The sequence below is a fragment of the Schistocerca piceifrons genome, chromosome X, assembly GCF_021461385.2.
Source record: "Schistocerca piceifrons isolate TAMUIC-IGC-003096 chromosome X, iqSchPice1.1, whole genome shotgun sequence".
NCBI classification, from domain to species: domain Eukaryota; kingdom Metazoa; phylum Arthropoda; class Insecta; order Orthoptera; family Acrididae; genus Schistocerca; species Schistocerca piceifrons.
The window spans coordinates 791,052,121-791,071,407 of NC_060149.1; the positions used below are offsets into that span (position 1 = coordinate 791,052,121).

The 19,287-nt window shown below is 39.9% G+C and overlaps 1 long non-coding RNA gene across 1 annotated transcript; it reads right to left on the minus strand.

The window, feature by feature from the left end:
- Positions 1 to 6,426: 6,426 nt before the first annotated feature.
- LOC124721915 lies at positions 6,427 to 19,084 on the minus strand. The gene is made up of 2 exons (XR_007006409.1): positions 18,886 to 19,084; positions 6,427 to 7,973 (listed from the first exon to the last, which is right to left on the minus strand). It is a non-coding gene; the product is annotated as an uncharacterized LOC124721915 (long non-coding RNA).
- Positions 19,085 to 19,287: the final 203 nt, after the last annotated feature.

Sequence of the window (19,287 nt, forward strand, 5' to 3'; positions counted from 1 at the left end):
GTAGAAACGAATTGTATTGTTCCTCTGACTATGACTGAATAAAAATTTTAAATCCATAAAAAGCTATTTTAGTCACTGTTAACTGTAAATTTTGCCGAGCTTATCAGCGAGGAATAATCTGTGCGCTGAACTTTAACTGTTTTTAGCAGTTCTGATGGATAGTGAATATGAGTAACATGCTTGGCTAGGAACATGATGTACATAAAATATTTCTTTCATGTGCAGATTTTCTTAAAACTGTACCAGTGTTAAAAAAAAAGTTGTATAATACTCATTGTTCATGTACTTCCTCACAGCCGCTAAAGGAACCAGGTGATGCTACATTTAGTTTAAAAACTGTGTTTTATGAAAAATTTAAAAACTGGTATTATTTTGTATGAGCTGTTTCCAAAGAAGCAATATTTTAAACTCCCCCCAGTGCTATTAACCCTGCTTTTTCCCTTCTGTATGTACACCACAATGTTGTTTTTGGGATGTAACTACCATTTCATTCATTTAAAACTATAAAATATCACATTAGACTGACAGAAATATGTTCTTCATGAATACTGGCCACATCAAAGATTGGAATTAAATGGGAATAGTGACCTAACTACAGTGCCTTTAAATTAGAATTTATCATTCAGGCATTGCTGGTGCTACTGTAGTAATGACCCTCCACTTGAGGTGTGTGTAGTTACAGTGCTTATTGTAAATTATTCTCTTCTAAGATAATCCAAGAATCGCATTTCCTTATTTTTATTAAAAAAGTAGAATTACTAGAAAGATACAGAGTTGTTTCAGATAAATCAGAAATATATTTTCAAAAGTCTAGTCATGATAATTTCATCCCTTCTGTATCTTTAAATGACCACACTGAATAATACGAGGGTAGTCCACAAAGTAAGTTCCGTTTCTATTTCTATCTGCGGCAGCGCTACGATCGCAGTTCCGAGCATGCACCACAGTTACTCTGCCTCAATGAGAAGACATGTAAGCCATTTTCAAATTGCTACTGCCGACATGTGCTTTGTAGTGCTTCTTTATAATGTCAGCCATAATTGAAAATGCCGTCGCGTGTGAAATCAGATCTGCGATTCATTTTCTAAATGCAAAGAAAGTTAAACCAAAGGAAATTCATTGGCAAATCTGTGAGGTTTATGGACAAAATGCTATGAGTGATTCAATGGTTAGAAGATGGGTCAGACTGTTCAATGAAGGACGTGATCAAGTTCACGATGAAGAATGGAGTGAACGCCCGTCTGTGGTTACTGATGAACTGGTTCACACAATTGAAGAGAAGATTAAGCACAACCACAAGTTTACACTTAGTGCCCTTGCTATGAAAGTTCTGCAAATCTCACAATCACTAATTCTTGAAATTGTTACTGAAAAACTGAAATTTTGGAAACTTTGCTCATGTTGGGTACCCAAATTTCTTGCTGAAAAACACAAAAAAAACAACGGATGGGCAGTGCACTTCAGTTTTTGACACAGTACAGTGAAGAAATCGATGGTTTTCTTTCTCGGATAGTCATGGTGGGATGAAACTTGGGTAATGTAAGACACCCCTGAAACAAAACAGCAATCAATGGAATGGAGGCACACTTCATCCCCAACAAAGGTTAAGCCTAAGCAAATCTTGACACCTCTAAAAGTCATGTGCACCATTTTTTGGGACAGAAAAGGCATTTTGCTGATTGATTGGCCTCATGGTAAGAAATCAATGCACATGGTTACTGAGAGATCATCAAGAAATTGTGCCGTACAATACAGAACAAGCGCCAAGGATTACTGTCAAAAGGTGTTTTTTCCCACAATAATGCCCAACCTCACAGCTCTTATGAGAATTTCACTGGGATGCATTTGATCATCCTCAGTACAGCCCAGACCTTGCTCCTAGCTCTCTTCTTACATTTAAAATCTGTCCTTGGTAGTCAACACTTCAATGATAATGACAAGCTAAAAGAACATGTTACCACATAGTTGAATACACAGGTGGCAACCTTCTATGAAGAAGGCATACAAAAACTTGTGCCACGGTATGACAAGTGTCTACAAAATTTTAGAAGCTATGTAAAAAAGTAGTTTAACAGTTGCAGATTTTTTACAATAAATATTTTTTCTGTCTCTGTCTGTGCACGTTTGTTTTATATAACCAAATGGAACTTGCTTTGTGGACATACCTTGTAAATTAATAACTGTGAAGATCTATAATCAAAAGTGATGTCTAATTATTTTAAGCATATAACTGAAATTTTTGATACTTCAATTATGAACTCTTTTTAACTGCATTTCATAGTTCACTCCCACCTTCATAGTTTAGTGGTCAGTGTGGCTGAATGCCATTTAAGGGGCCTGGATTTGATTACCAGCAGAGTCAGCAGTTTCCTCTGCTTGGGGACTGGGTACTGTTTTGTCCTCATCAATACCGGCATGTAAGTCATCAAAATGAAATCAACTAAAATGACTTGCAGCTGACAAACTCCCTGAAAGGGTACCCCAGGCAAAATATGCCATATGCACATTTCATTTACATAGTTCAAAAGTCAGAGAAGAAGGAATACTAATGTTGTAAGTTGAGGTCACTTGTGTTTATTTCACAGTAATGTAATGTCCTATGCAGAGAGTAAAAATAAGTTGCAATGTTGGCTGAGAGTATAATCCATTGGCTACAATCTTTGGAAAAAACACTGTTTGATAACATTTGACACAAACTTTGCTAACTACTTGTAAAATTAATCTGAGGCAGTAATTTAGCCTCTTGGAAAATAAAGTAGTAAGGAAGTAAGTTTATTTTTCAGGTATAGTAGTATCTCCGTATTGTCCATTGCATTATGATCTCACAATTGAAGTGTGCATCAGGAATATTAATGAAACATGAACATGAAAACTACAACTGAAACCACTGAAGATCACTTGATGCACTTACCAATGTCATATACACATGCATTGGTTCTTTAGCTTTGGATATGAAAGGTAAAATAACAAACAACAGGCGCGGCGGTGAAATGAGAGATTTGGCAACACTGGAAGTAGGAATCACAAAACGGGAGTGATGCCACTGACCCTGATATTTATGTTCAGTGGAGATGCCATCATGGCCAGTGAACAATGTGTTGTTGCCACAAAGGTGATTTCCAAAAATGACAACTAAGCAGCTATGCAGTGTGTTTTTTGTACTCATTACAATCTCGCAAGTCATGCCCCTGTCCCATCAGCACATGCTATCAAAGTACAGGTACAGAACTTTGAGGAAATGGGTGATGAGGTGCAAAAGAAGGATGGAAGTGCAAAATGGGTGTGTACACTAGAGAATGTTGCAAGAATGGAAGAAGCCTTCAGCCAAAATTCCAGGCATTCTGCACAAAAGCATGTGCTGAAACTTGATGCAACAGATTGCAGTGTGTGGTGAATATAGCACAAAGAACTGCAAAACTACCTATATAAAATTCAGATAGTGCAAAAAAACTGATGCAAATGAGCTCCTGAAAATACTATTCTTTCACCAGAAATTTTTGGGGTTCAAGAACCACCACCCACGTCTGTGCAACAATCTGACCATGAATGATGAGGTGTCAGGCTTTGCTGACAAGCAAAACTTTAGCGACTGATCATGTGAAAATCCTGAAATGCTTCATGAAACACAACTTCAGTCATAAAGTGGTGGTGTGGTGCAGTATATTAATGTTTGGAATTGTTGGGTGCTATTTTTTCTAAGACAACTGTGCTAATGCCGGTACCATGAATACAAAACATTATGTTCACATAGTGAAACACACCCTAATGTGACAACTTCCTGATCTTCCTGTAACTTTAGAGACATTCTTTCAACAAGACCATACCTTGCAGCATTCCATTAACATGCTACAGAACATCTTTCCTGGTCATCTGATCTCCAACAGTGGGGACATTTCCTGGCCTCCAAGATCCCCTGACCTTCCAGTATGTAATTTGTTCCTTTGGGGTCATTTGAAATCTCAGATCTTCCAGTAGACCCACCAAACACCGCTCCAGGAAATGAAGGACCAAATTCAGGAGGAAATTAATTGAAGTTCCATGCCAGTCTTGCAAGATGTGAAGTCTAACTTCTTTAAGACATGAAATGTGTGGTCAGCTACATGTCATCATTTCAAGTGATTGTCATCTTGAAGTGCAAGCATTGTAAACTGTTATTTTATTTCTTTTCTAGCACTGTGAATAAATTTTTAGATGTATAGTACCTTAGAGGTGGAGAGGGGAGAGGAGGGGAAGAAATGAAAAAAAGTCTTAATAGTGTGTGTGACTTTAACATGTTGACTGCCACATGCATAGTGACGGATGTTTCACCACCAGGCCAAACCAGGCACACAGTGTTAGGTGTGAGGCTCTGCTATGACCTCATGGCAGTCATATTAATGGAGATTCCAGTGTCTCAGTGCATACATTTTCTTTCTTAATAAGACAAGCTGTTAGTAGACAAGAGGAAGAAAGAATGAGGGAGGAAGATAAGAACAAAGTATTAAAGGAACTCGGTATACATTCTTGACAAATGCAGCACAGAGTTGTCAGTGCTTACAGACAAACAGCACTGCATGAAATAACTGCAGAAACTGTTGTGGGACATGATGAATGTATCCGTTAGGACAGCATGGTGAAATTTGGTGTTAATGGGCTATGGCAGGAGACAACCGACAGGAGTGCCTTTGCTAACAGCACGATATAGACTGCAGTGCCTCTCCTAGGCTCATGACCACATTGATTGGACCTTAGATGACTGGAAAACTGTAGCCAGGTCAGATGAGTCCCTGTTTCAGTTGGTAAGAGCTGAAGGTAGGATTCTAGTGTGGTGCAGACCCCATGAAGCCATGGACCCAAGTTATCAACAAGGCACTGTGCAAGCAGTTTGTGACTCCATAATGGTGTGGACTGAGTTTACACAGACTGGACTGGATCCTCTGGTCCAGCTGAACCAATGGTTGACGAAATGGTTATGTTCAGCTACTTGCAGGCCATTTGCAACCATTTATGGACTTCATTTCTGTGGATGACAATTGACCATATCACCACACCACAACTGTTCATGATTAGTTTGAAGAATATTCTACACAATTTGAGCAAATGATTTGGCCACCTGGATCACTTGACATGAATCCCATCAAGCATTTATGGTACAAAATTAGGACGTCAGTTTGTGCACAAAATCTTGCACCAGCAACACTTTCAGAATCATGGGTGGCTGTAGAGGCAGCATGGCTCAATATTTCTGCAGGGAACTTCTAATGACTTTCTGAATCCATGCCACATAAAGTTGCTGCACTACGTCATGCAGAAGGTGGTCTGACAATATATTAGGGGGTAGCCCATGACTTCTGTCACTTCAGTGATTAAGGTGAACAGAAACTGGAAGTTCTGGAAGGCCATATTTTCATCTAAAATAAACAAAGAAATACGTTATCCTAACATTATCTCTGTAAAGAATTTGAAATGTGTGATGTACCAGGGATGAGAGCCATTAGAAACATCACAGGTGTTAAAGTCTTAGTCCCATTTTTTTCCCCGAGTTTTTTCTAGCAGATATAGTCTACCATTTTCATTAACTGTGGTGGTGCAATTTCTCAATTCGGTTGTTAGAAATCAAGGAATATGGTCTTTGCCCTTAAGGTCCGCACAGGAAGAAATGGCACAGTGAGTAGTCTGGGAAGAATGTACGTCTTGTGGCAGTTACCTTGAAAAATAAAAACAGGGTAAACATCTCATTTGAAATTGGTTACTCCATTTGTATATTAGCATGGGGTTAATTCATCATGCCTGTGGAAATTTTACTAAACTATTCGTGATGATTACTTCCCACAAGCCCTCATCCCATTCAGTGGCACCCATAAAAGTCTCATGAAACATCTTATTTATTAGATAATTATGATGTATATGCATTCTCTGCATGTCATTGAGGTTGATGTTGCAGGAGACGAATGAAATTCAAATTGGTATCCAAATGCCCATCAAATTGGAACAACACTGCCATGCATATTTAAGAACTTACCTGTAGTTATCTGTCAGTAACACTGTAATATTTTCCAGCAACATTAAAAATAACATCAACAGTAAGCTATATCTGGCTCAATTTACTATCTATGCAGTTAGATACTAATGCCGAAGGTCCAAAATGCATTCTTTGAGAGAATGTACTTATGTTCATTGCCCGTGAATTCATTGTCTTATGAAATTGTCCACTATGTGTAACTGGGGAGCATCATTTCAAATTGCATAATGATAAGAAAACTCATTACCTGTAACCTGGGAAATTTTTCACAAATTTTAAAATGTGAAGTTGTTATGTTTGAAATGTACTTCTAGAAACATGAAAGAGTGAAATCAATTTTGCAATTCTGTTCTTCATATTTAAGGAAAATGCGTCAGTCTTAATACGCCATGACTAAATACAAATATAAAAATAAAAAAAATTAATGAGGCAAATACATAACTAAGTATTTATTTTTGTTACTATTGTACAATAATAGTGTTAATGATGTCCTTTTTGGTGCCATTTGTCTTTGAAAACATTTTTATTACACAATAAATATGGTCACATTAATCATTTCATATCAAACTCAGCATGTCTTTCTGGAAAATATTTTGATTTATAGAATCTTGAGAATGGCCATTCTTTTGGTTTCTCTTAATATTTGGTAAGGTCCTCATGCTCCTTTCAAGCAACCACAAGCTGATGTACAAACCCCTTCCTCACTACCAGTTACAATAGGAACTGCACCAATGAAGTTTGCACAGAAATCTAAATCTCCTATGCTCTTCCAGTCATCCCCAAAACGTTTAGATAGTAAGTAGAAGATTCACATCAGTCATCTTTGCTTTGCCTGTATGGTGAAATCACTGATGGTTCTCCCCCTGCATGTCCGGGGGTAAGAATAGGCCCTAGGTATTCCTGCCTGTCATAAGAGGCGATTAAAAGGAGTTTCCCATGTTTCAGTCTTTATGTGACGGTCCCCTGTAGGGTTTTGAACTCCATTCTTCAAAATTTTCCCAAATATCAAGCCAATTGGGGAAGGGAGCCTTACATGGTGCATAATGTCCATCGTGCATTGAAATCTTTAGCCCACTTCCTCATTGTCGCATCTCAGTCCCGCTCATTCCCCATCTCTTGGGTGAGGACACCTTCCTGGATGTGTTTTCCACCATGCATTATGCAGTGTCGCTTTCTGTGTCAACGATGACCATGGATTTCTTTGCACCTGATATCCAGCACGGTAGCCAGTCTGTTGTGGTGGGGCTGCCATGTACCGTGTTGGTTGTAGCCCCCTGACCACACAGAGATCGCTCTGCTCATGCCTGCGCCATTAAATCCCCACATATGCCAAGGGGTAGATACCCATCCCCCTGGGGCATCGGGACGTCCGGCAATGGCCGTCCTGCCAGGTGGCACCTGTCGGTAGTGCCCTTGGTCTGAGTGGGTGGCATCAGGGCGAATGACACACGATGAAGCGTATTCCATCATCTCTTGCTGCTGGTGGTAAAATACTAGCAGTCTCTAAGCGATCACAAGTTCAATTCAACACACAGAAGTGCGACGCCAAATCGTTCCCCTTCTTGGCCACACCATGGAAGGAACATCAGGCTAAGGATGGCAGCAGAACTTATTCGCCATGGTACCTTGTATGTTCGAGAGCTGATGGGCAATCTTTCATGACAATGAAGCCTCAGTTTTTTGTGGAGCATTTGGAGTGGTGGAGGGATTTTCCAAAACGAGATGTGGGTCAGTCTTGATCAAAACAGCATCCTCAGCCCAGTCACCAATATTACTAGCTTGTGACAAGCTGGCGGATGTTTCTGTAACCATCACGCCCCATAAGAGCTTAAATATGGTCCAGGGTATCCTATTTCACAGAGACATTCTTCTGCAGTCTGGCGATGAGCTGGGCCCCAATTTAGAGTGGCGAGGTGTACATTTCGCTCCTGTAGTCGTTCTGTTGTGGTACTACTGAATTTGCGATGTGTTCCTGAAAATAAATCAAAGATATACTGAATGAGTGGAAAGAACAAACATAAGTAGAATAACATCACTGTATGTCAAATTAGAAAAGAATTAAGTATGTACTGATTAGTAACATGAATTTTGTGTGTAGAGTACACCATTCCATTGCCAATGAAGCACCTAGGAGTGAAAACTGCTGCATTTGAGCAAATATTAAGCTGTCAAATGGTGAAGCATATAATCAGCTAATATGATAACATGTTGCATTCACAATGCAAATGGGCAGCTGCAGACAGTGATGCTAGTGTTTACCAAGAGTCATTTTATAGGTGCATGTTCAAGGCCTTAAGCATTTGTTACGAAGCAAGCTGGGATCACTTTACTTCGTCTCTTATTTTGCACCTGCCTCCTTAAATTTTTTTTAATTTTAATTTTTGCCTAGTTACCTTTACATGTATGAATATAATCTGCATTTCCATAAAAGAGAAATGCTGGCCCTTCGTCTTAAGGAATATAGCACGAGGTCTAATTTTGTGCCTACTTTTGTATATGTAATTAATTTCCTAATTTATTTTGACCATTCCTAGTTAAATTTTTGTTATAGGGTGAAATCAGTAATTGTTTTGTGACAGATTCTATTGTTGACTTATAAACAAATATAAATTCTGTAGTAAATATAAACATTTGGAAGAAAAACTACTCAGATTCTTAAAGTATCTATTTGGCTGTATTCAAAAACATATTAGCAAAGTCAGCCCTTAATTAATTCCAAAATAATTACCAGGTTTGTCAAATGTATTGTTTGTGTAACTATATTAATTTCATTATTTAAACAAATGATTCAGCCTAATCTTTGTGGTAGAAGGAACTACTAAAAAGAATGAGTTATGAGTTAAATTTTAATTGTAATTTCTGTAACTTAAACAGTGAAACTGTAAAGCTTCAGTGCCTATTATTGTGGGGATATACAAAAAACTGATTTTTGGTGCTGAGACAGTCAGTCCACAGCCGATTTTCAGACTGGAATTATGTATTCGTTAAATTAACAACAATCAATCAACTTAACAGTGGAATAAGTGTAACACAAATAAGCCGTGTGTTAGAACAATTAATGACAATGTCTGTTCAATTTATTTGAGAAATAGTGTCACACACATTGTATTATTCTGCAAGAACTGCCTAGTTAGGTTTTTACTGCTCATAGATATTCAATGGCAACCTATTGCAGCAATATGCTGACGTTGCCTGCAACCTATTAATGAGGCTTTTCAACATTAATCCATAGTTAATCCGCCATATAATTGTGTAATATTGGGCAGGTTGTGAACAGTGAAAGTAAAGAACTGTGAATCGCAATTGTGCAACTGTTGGCAACATCATTTACAGTAGTCAGTGTTGAGCTTCCACCCACTATCTTTCAGCTAGTATAACCTTGCAGCACACCGACACAGAGGACTATCAAGGAAGAAATAAAGCAGGCAAACGTCACACATTCTAACAGCTCCTTCACAAGATATACATTTACTAACATGGCTTGACATAAATAAACCATCACAATTTCGAAAGAATAGTGATTCCTTCTACTCATTCACCATGTTCTTTACATCCCACCAAGAAGGTGAACTTACAGGGCTATGGAACAAGTAAACAACCAAACATTGCTTAAGCCCTACATTACTGCTTAATAATAGTTCTGTCTCTGCCAGTTAAAAGTGTTCTAATGAATTAGAAAGAAAGCTGCTGTTACTTCAGTTACGTTAGGTAGCTGCAGACTGTCTTAACAGGAACTTAATATTTACGCAATTAATAAAGTATTTTTCAAAGAAAATGGTAACCTAAATGTTATTACACAGGATAGTTTACAACATACTACTTGCCATCCATCTAAAGGAGGAATCAAACCCTTGCACTAAGATAAGCAGTGGAAGGAGACATCACCAGGAATGTTTTTAATTGGCTGAGATAACCAATTACTTGCTGTATGTTAGATGGGAGCTTCTCAAATATCTTCACACCATAGCATATAATTCCTAAGTTAGATCTCTGACTTGTATTGATGGTGCAGATCACAGTTCAGCTTGAACTGATTTTTCACAGCCACACTACAGTTCTTTCTTGACACCTATATGCCCACTATAATGACTAATTTATTTTTTTATTTTTTTTTTTTTTTTTACCCACCAGACAGCATTCTCAGGTGCAGTATGATGCACAGGATGGGGAGAGCCAACTGTTGCCTTATCATCAGATGGTGCATGTTTGCAGCACTGCTGGAGTGGTGCAGCTGTGGCCAGGCGTGAACTGTACATACTTCTCACTACATTCATTGTGTACATGTTTTGTTCTCTGGCCATAGCTACATGAGCCACAACAATGCTGGAAATATGCAATAAATATGTCCCATCTGATGATAAATCGCTTGTGAATTCAAAACAGGTCATGGTAAATAGAAACTGAAGAATAAAATCAAATGTGCCTGGCTGCTGGAAACCTTTACACAATTTTAAACCTGAACTGAAATTGCTTTTTCTGGCAACATCTGTCTGAAGAGAGGTATTTAACAAAAACCTTGTGGCATAAGACTAAGATTGCTTGGGCTATTTAGAACTAAATGTCAATATTCCTTCACAGTAACATGAGCAGTGACAGAGACCAAAATGTTCATTATTATTACTTTTCAGCCAGTGAGCTAGCTGCTAATCTGTAAGTAGCTAGAATGTAGACACAGAAGACACAGAGTGTAAAACCAATGTAACCTACACCATTTTGGTACAAACAGACCAATGATCCTTGGAACACAGCATTATTTCTAGTTAGACACACAAACTATATCTGAAGAACAAAATCAGTCTATATAAAGGGATCTACTGCTCTAACTATTATAAAAGGTAGATTGGCAAAACAAAATCATGACTCCACCCACCTGTTTTGAACAGTAATGTCATCAACATGGTTTAAACTATTTCAAGCACATACAATACGGTGACCATGACATCACTTATTACAACTGCAAACAAACATAAATTACATGTGAAGTATTTAACTCCAACATCAGAATGAAATTGACAGGAGAACTCAATGACGGAGGTGGTTTCGGGCACGGACAAATATATGACAGTAAGAATAATGACATTACAGCAAAACAGATAGTTGCCCAAAAATCAAGCACATGAAATCCTCAAAATTTAACACAAAAAATTACAAAAACAAAATCTATTGGGGTTGTAAATTTCGATACCTCAAATGAGGACTACAATACCAGTAACCCATACACAACTAAAAAACTCAACACCACAATTTTCACCTACATAGCTCCAACAAAGCCCTCGACACCAGGAACCAACATACAACCCTAAAACATGGTGTTGCAAATTTCACTTCACCCATAATCCTCAAGCAAAGGTCTTGATATTGTGAACTTGCACCCAACTCCAAAACCCGATGACACAAATTGACCTATATAGCACCAAAAAACAAAGCCCACTGTACAAAAAGAAACATACTCAAATGCTAAAATCTATTTTCCACACTTTCACTTACTCTACCTAATGCAAAGACCACAGTACAACAAACCAAACCATGCCCACATGACTAATATCAGAAACATATTCTAATGGTACATCATTAACCATGATATCAACCAATCACAGTCCAACACAATTGCCACACACTGACAAGAAAAATCCCAAAATTTATGAAAAATTGGTCACCACCAATTTCAATATACACAAAGAAACTATAGTCAACAAACTCATACCATACATAGTGTGGTATCAATGTTCGATACCACACTTGTTAGGGGTTGTAGTTATCGACCACAGTCCATATTAGTATCGTTGGACCCGCGAGTTGCAACCAGCGCCGCTCCGTGGCTTGTATCAACTTTCTAGCAAGCTCTCATCCACTCTTGCTCGGGACGTCAAGTAGTAAAGCCTTCAGCTGACACGAAGGAACCTCTAACAAGGCACTTAGTAACATATGGCCCAAACGAGGCCTCAATAGCTATCTGTTTATAATTATATGTATGCAGCCAAGAAGAATCCTGTACAACCAGTTAAGTACAATATATACTATTTTTTTACCAACGACTTTTAATTATTTTAGTCGTTGCAGATCCAGACCATTCAGCCAGCATGTTATTGACAAACCTGCTGTGATTTATATGTTTCTACTTAGCATTGGCCACCAGTCAACACTGGCGACGACTCGTTCATCGTCGTCATAACAAATGGCGACAAGGTTAAAGGTACAGATTTTTTGGAAAGTGGAACAGTGACAGCAGCCTATTTATACATGTTTACAGACTATATACCCGGCTGTGCCACCCATCCTCTCTGCATGATGTGATTGTGAGTGCATGACATTTTTTCCTACTCCCGTTCGTGATTATTTGCTTTCGTTGTGATGGCAAATCCAGAGGCAGAACTGTTACGATTACAGAATCAGCAGTCCAACGCACTACTACACACACTGGGACTGCTAGTCCAGGGACAACAACAAGCTGTGCCACAAGTACCGACTGCACAGGAGCTGGCCGTACAGCAGGTCACAGCCCCGCCGTTTCGCGCATTTGACTTCTGCGTGGAAAGCTGGCAGGAGTGACACATACAGTTTTCACACCACCTTGCTGCATATGACATCCAAAGAAAAACACGGCTGCATGTGCTTTTATCTTGTGTTGGCGTGGCATCGTACCACATTCTCCTCAAACTCTTCCCGAGAAGTTCTCTAGATCAGCACAGTTTCGAAGAACTTGTTCAGGAATTAACTGATTATTACAAGGAAAGTGTGAATGTTGTCACTCAGCAGTACAAATTTTTCCACACAAAACGTGCACCTCAGCAGAATTACCGTGAGTGGGTAGCCACTTTGCAAGGCCTCACTCGCAACTGTGGCTTTTCATGTTCTTGTGGCAAATCATATTCTGACATCATGGTACAGGACACCATTGTGCAAAACGTGTCAGACACACGCATTAGAAAGCAAATTCTTAAATTATCCAACCCCACTTTAGAACAAGTGTTGGACATTTTGGACAGGCAGGACACTTTGGATTTTGCTGCAAATTCTTTTGAATCGCCTCGAGCTGTCTGTCAGGTTAGCAAGCTGGCTGCACGCGCATCACACATACATGATGCTGTACCGGCTCGGTGCACGCCTGCCCAATTCACTTCCAGGAAAAAGACACCTGTTATGTGCCGACAGAAGCCGCCTGCTTTGTGCTCATGTCCGCAATGTACTTAAAAAGCACTCACACCAGAACTGCCCATCGCACAAGGCCGTGTGCCATTTTTGCAACAAGAAGGGACATGTCCAGGCAGTGTGCCTCAAAAGACAAAAATCTAATGATCCATATTACATTTCCAGACAAAGTGGCTTCCACCGGAACGGTTTACAAAATGAGCCGTAAGCAATGGAAATAAATGTTGTACATTCGCCTCCAGTACCTGTGACATTGCCCGAGTGTGTGAATTTTCTTTGTGATGCCAGTGCAAGCCGACGTAAGGAGACCCGTCACACACGATCTGCCTGTCAACATAAGCCAGTGCACACTGCTTCTCAATGTCATTTTTCGCTGATGGCAGAACAAACTTTTTGTAGACTTGAACATTCAGAATCATATGATCCCTTTTCAGTTGGACATTGGGGCTTCTGTTACACTCATGAATCATAAAACTTACGAATTGCTTGGTTCACCTCCACTGAGTAACGCAAATGTTACGTTAGCTACCTATAGTGGTCAAAGTATCAGGTTTTAGGACTGGGCAGTTTGCCAGCGACATACCGTGGGCAAACTCAAGTGATTTCTTTTCATGTACTGTGTTCACCCTCATCTGTAAACATTCTTGATCTTGATTTATTTGATGTATTCTCCTTAATTATGCACAATGACATTCTACCCGTCACTAAACGTGTTCCCACCAACAGTGTTTCCGAACTATGTCAAGAGTTTGCTGATATTTTTTCGCCAGGTTTAGGGCGCGAGACAAATTTTCAGACGCATACTGAATTGAAGGACAATGCACAGCCTCATGCGCTTTCTAGATTAAGTTGCTAAAACACTGCATGCACTTAAGGAACAAGGAGTGATTGAACCAGTGACAGCATCACTATGGGCTTCACTGTCGGTTATCTTAACAAAACCATCAGGCAAATTGTGACTGTGCATGGATTTTAAAGCCGCCATCAATCCTCAACTTGTTGTTGCAACATTTCCTATGCCACGTTCAGAAGACTTGTTTGACAATGTGTGTGAAGGTAAATATTTTTCCAAGTTAGATTTGCAAGATGCATATCTTCAAATTCCTGTGGATGACGAATCCCACAAGACTCTCGTCGTGAAAACGCATTTAGGTCTCTACAAATTTAAGAGGCTTCTGTTTGGATGAGCCTCTGCACCTGCACTATTTCAGCAGTAGTTACAGACTCTTTGTGCATCGAATTCTTCAGTGTGTAATTACCTAGATGACATCATAGCTTCTGGTTCCACACAGCACGAACATTTGCATAATTTGAGACAGTTATTTGAAGTGTTACATGAGAATGGACTTAAACTCAATAAGGACAGATGTACATTTTTTTCTGAACAGTTATCCTACTTAGGACATGTAATAAACTCTCAAGGCATCCACCCAAGTCCGGATCATATAAGAGCAATATCAGAGCTACCAGCATGCAAGACAGTTAAATAATTACAATCCATCCTTGGAAAGCTCAGTTATTATTACAAGTTTTTGCCTCACGTATCATCTCTTGCAGCAGCGTTACATCGACTATGTTGAAAGAACGTTTTGTTCAATTGGCTGCCTGAATGCGAATGTGCCTTTCAGCAGCTTAAATCTCCGTTGTTATCTAGTACATAACCTCTTGGCCTCATGGTTGACCCGTCCGATTTTGGGATCGGAGCTGTTCTTGCACACAAAATTTATTTGCGCAATTGCCTGATTGCATTTAAATCAAAGCTACTCTCCTCTGCGCAGCGTAACTACTCGCAGATCGAGAAGGAAGCTCTTGCTTTGATTTTTGGAGTTACGAAAACCCACGCCAACACGTTACCCAGATAGCCAATAGCTGAAGACTTGCTGTTCGACCTTTCCGAACAGGCTTGTATGTTCACTGGTGTGCAAAATGATGATGTAGTAGAAAGTTTTTCTGCTGACTTTTGTTGTATAACCACAGTAACAGCTAACAACCTAGTATTAAGTGTTGTTTTGCGTTATGTTACTTTTCCTAAAATTTGGATCGAAGATCCATTGGTTCGTCTTTTTTTTTGTGCAGACGACTTTTTGTCCAACGTGGTGTCATTTTTCTCTGCACGGAGATCGATCAGTCTCGTGTTATTGTTCCTTGTTCTTTGCAGTCACCTGTGCTACGACTTCTTCACCAAGGTCATTAGAGTATCGTACAGACAAAACAGTTAGCTCGCCGTCACCGTACCTGGTTTGGTATTGTTGCTGACATACCCAAGATTTGTTGTTCTTGTTCTGTGTGTGCAGAAAACCAATCCGCACCACCGCAGAAAATTTTCTCTTGGCCTAAGGCAACTTTGCCACAGAATAGCTTACATTTAGATTTCGCTTGTCCTGTTTGGGATGCATGATGGTTAATTCTTTTAGCAGTTTTCCATCTGTTGTCCACATGTCATCAACATCGCTTGCTACCATCAAATACTTGTCTTCTATATTTAGCATAGAAGGACTGCCACAAGTCATTGTCACTGACAGTGGACCTCAATTTGTGTCCGCAGGGTTCAAAACCTTTTGTGAAGCTAATGGTATTCAGCATTTAACTTCAGCACCATTCTCCCCTCAATCGAACGGAGCCGTTGAAAGATTCGTTCGGACATTTAAGTCGCAAATGTCTAAATTGATTGACTCTCAACCTCGTGAGGATGCTCTTTTGTTGTTTTTGTCTTTGTACCGATCGCAGCCATGCGACGGTGCTTTGCAGGTGAATCGCTGCAAGGTCATCCTCACAGAACTCTGCATTTGTTGCATCCCCCACACCGCGTTTCTTTGCCATGGCAGACCCACAAAACTTGCCTGATGATATTGTCTATTTTCATCATTCCCACGGCAATCGCCGATGGTTGAAAGGGTGCACCCTTCGCCATCTTGGTCGTGCTATGTTTGTCATATCAGGTCCATCTGGTGAGGTGTCCAGGTATTAGAAGCAGATGCGTCTCTTTAGCCATGGTGTCTCTGCCACTTGCCCTATGTTTCCAGTGTCGGCGCCGTCGGGGGTGCCCCCGAAGGGCCCTCTTTCTTGCTCTCCTCACCCCTGGGTGCCAGCACCCGTAGCTTTGCCTTTGCCGCGCCAGCGCGCATACCATGTCTCATAGGGGAGTCGCCCGCAGTGCCAGCAACGCTGCGGGGACCAGATGACCATACAGACCAGGTGCCTTCAACTGTGATAGGGCACAGTGAAATTCAGGTTACAACGCCATCCAACGCCACAGAACAGTCTGCACTTCCTGATTTCCAGTCTTTGATGCCGGTCAGGTACCCTGACCTGATGGAGGTCGACCCTTCGGTTGCTCCCATAGTTGTAGAAGCGCAGATGCCTCATGTTGACGTGCACCCTGGAGTAGATTTCCAGGCGTTTCCTGTCTCCCGTTGGTCGGAATGGCAGGGTGTAGGTGGGCATGCCTCGCCTGCAGTCAGGCTCCCCACCTCCTCGACTACATCAGCATGGCGTCCCCCACGTGGCGGTCATAAGCCACATTCAATGGCCGTTCGCAGATTTGCGAGGGAGGAATGTGGTATCAACGTATGATACCACAATTGTCAGGGGTTGAAGTTATCGATTGCTGTCCGTATTAGTATCATTGTACCCATGAGTCATAACCAGCACTGCTCTGCGGCTTGTATCAAGTTTCTAGCGAGCTCTCATCCACTCTTGCTCGGAACATCAAGTAGTAAAGTAGCATAACCTTCAGCTGATAGGAAGCAACCTCTAACAAGGCGCTTAGTAACGTATGGGCTAAGTGAGGCCTCAATAGCTATCTGTTTATAATTATACGTATGAAGCCAAGAAGAATCCTGAACAACCAGTTAAGTACAATATATATAATTTTTTCCAACGACTTCTAATTATTTTAGTTGTTGCAGATCCAGACCATGCAGCCAGCACCTTATTGACATTACTGACAAACCTGCTGTGATTTATATGTTTCTATTTGGCACTGGTCACCAGCCAACACTGGCGACGGCTCATTCAGCGCCATCATAAAACATATAATAAAAACAAAAATATCTCCCACTGCAACAAGTAATGACCTACGCATAAATATCTGTATCTTATTCACAACTGAAGAAGAAAGAAAAAATTAATATTAAATCTCTGACCATAAGAAACACATGCCACTAATATTTCCGAACATAAAAATGAATCCATCAGGCACAATGTGAAAATTCAAACTATCTCAGCAGAAAACCAGCAGAAATTCTTCCAATAGCAACCTGAAACATCCTCATCACAGGTACGTCACAGGTCTAAGCAGATGGGTGTAGCGTCAGCACCTGACCTTGAGCAAATAACATGACATTAGCCTCAGATAGTAAATGTGAAGCGGAAAGCAAAAAGGGACCTCTTGTCGGAAGAGTAAAATTTTCAGTACAAACAAAAACCAAAGACTAAGGAAAATTTTGAAGATGGTGATAGAAGTTGTGTACACTACGGTTTTGACATGGCCCAGCAGGTTTACATACCCAGTAACCCGTTGCAGCCTGGACCTATTTAGTTCTTGGTTCCATTCAGAATAGGAATATTTGGGGGTTAAGTGTGAGACTGTGAACAAACAAGCGAACTATCTGCTCCCAGAAAGTGTAGGAACAACAAAGGGATCCAATGTTGTTGCCAGTCTTTTCCACAACTACTTGAAAAACTACAGTCATGGAGAAGACAATGTTCATTCATGCTGACAACTGTGTAGGTCAGAACAAAAACAATACCTTATTAGGATATCTTGCTCGGAGAATCAGTAATAACAAAAATAAGAGAACTGTTTTGTCATTCATGCCAGTAGGTCACACAAAATTTGCATGTGACTGGGCATCTGGACTTTTAAAGAAAAGATTTTGGGTCACCTATACCTCTTCCATACAAGAGTTCGCCGACTGCATTGAGAAATCTACATCTACAACACACGTTAACTCAACTGTTGCTGTTGGAAATGAAATAGGCGAAGTTGCTGTGAATACATATGACTGGCTAAATTTCTTGAAGGATAGTAATGCTAACAAAGTACCTCACATAACTAAATACAACCACTTTGAGTTCAACGTTAGCTATAAAGGTAGAGTACATTGCAAACTGGACATTGATGGAAATGAATTTGTGTATCGCATCTTCCCCAATGACAACGAACCCTGGGTTTCCTGCTGCAGTAATTCCTCCAGGCATGACAAGACAACGAAAACAGTACCCTTTTAAAAACATCAGGACCTATTGCATAGAGAACTACAAAGACATTATGTGTCTTGAAGACGCTGATTTTCTGAATGTAAGCCGCATAAACCCTTACCTGCTACTTCAGTATCTTGTTTTGCAAATGAAAAAATTTCTCACACTATCTACTGTTTAGCTGCATGTCACCTTCTGCTTTTAGCAAGTTTCATCGTTAAACACTTCAGTGACTGAAAATAAAGTTCAAGAACTTCACTACTTAACAACTCAAAATGTTTAAATGAGAGTTAACTTTCAAGAAGCCTTCCATCAACCATATAAACAGTACTAAGTTGCATACAACATACCTTTGTATTCTTTAATATACACTTACAACTATGAAACTAAATCTGCAGTTTATAACGTTCTCAGTACAACGCTGTACTTGCAGCTTGAGCACATACGACACAGTATTAGATAAATCCTCTACATTTATATTCTACGGGAAAATACGATATGCTAACCACAATCATTTTAACTTATCAACTCACTTGCCTCCCAGAATGTCAATGTACATTACGTTTCCTATTCTCTCTCCAACAATTTTGCAACCCATTTTGCGTTCTGCTTTTCGTTTCTTATAAATCGGAACAGCACGAAGCCTATGGCTGAGTTACCACTACAGTTCCACAAAGCACCTACTATATTGACCAAAACAATAACAAACACAGATCTTCCCGCTCGCCAAAAATTTCGTCTTCAAAGTTAATACTCACAACGCCTTCAAATGGGATGTGGTAACTTCTGAGAACTATATCACGTCCCCTTGTTTCGCTGTCATTAAAGTCTTGTGCGATTCACCGCCAAACACTGTACTTGTATCGCTTTATTACATATTTACAAATATTGCAAAACAAAGTAAATTGACTAATTCAACGAAAGCTAGGTCCATG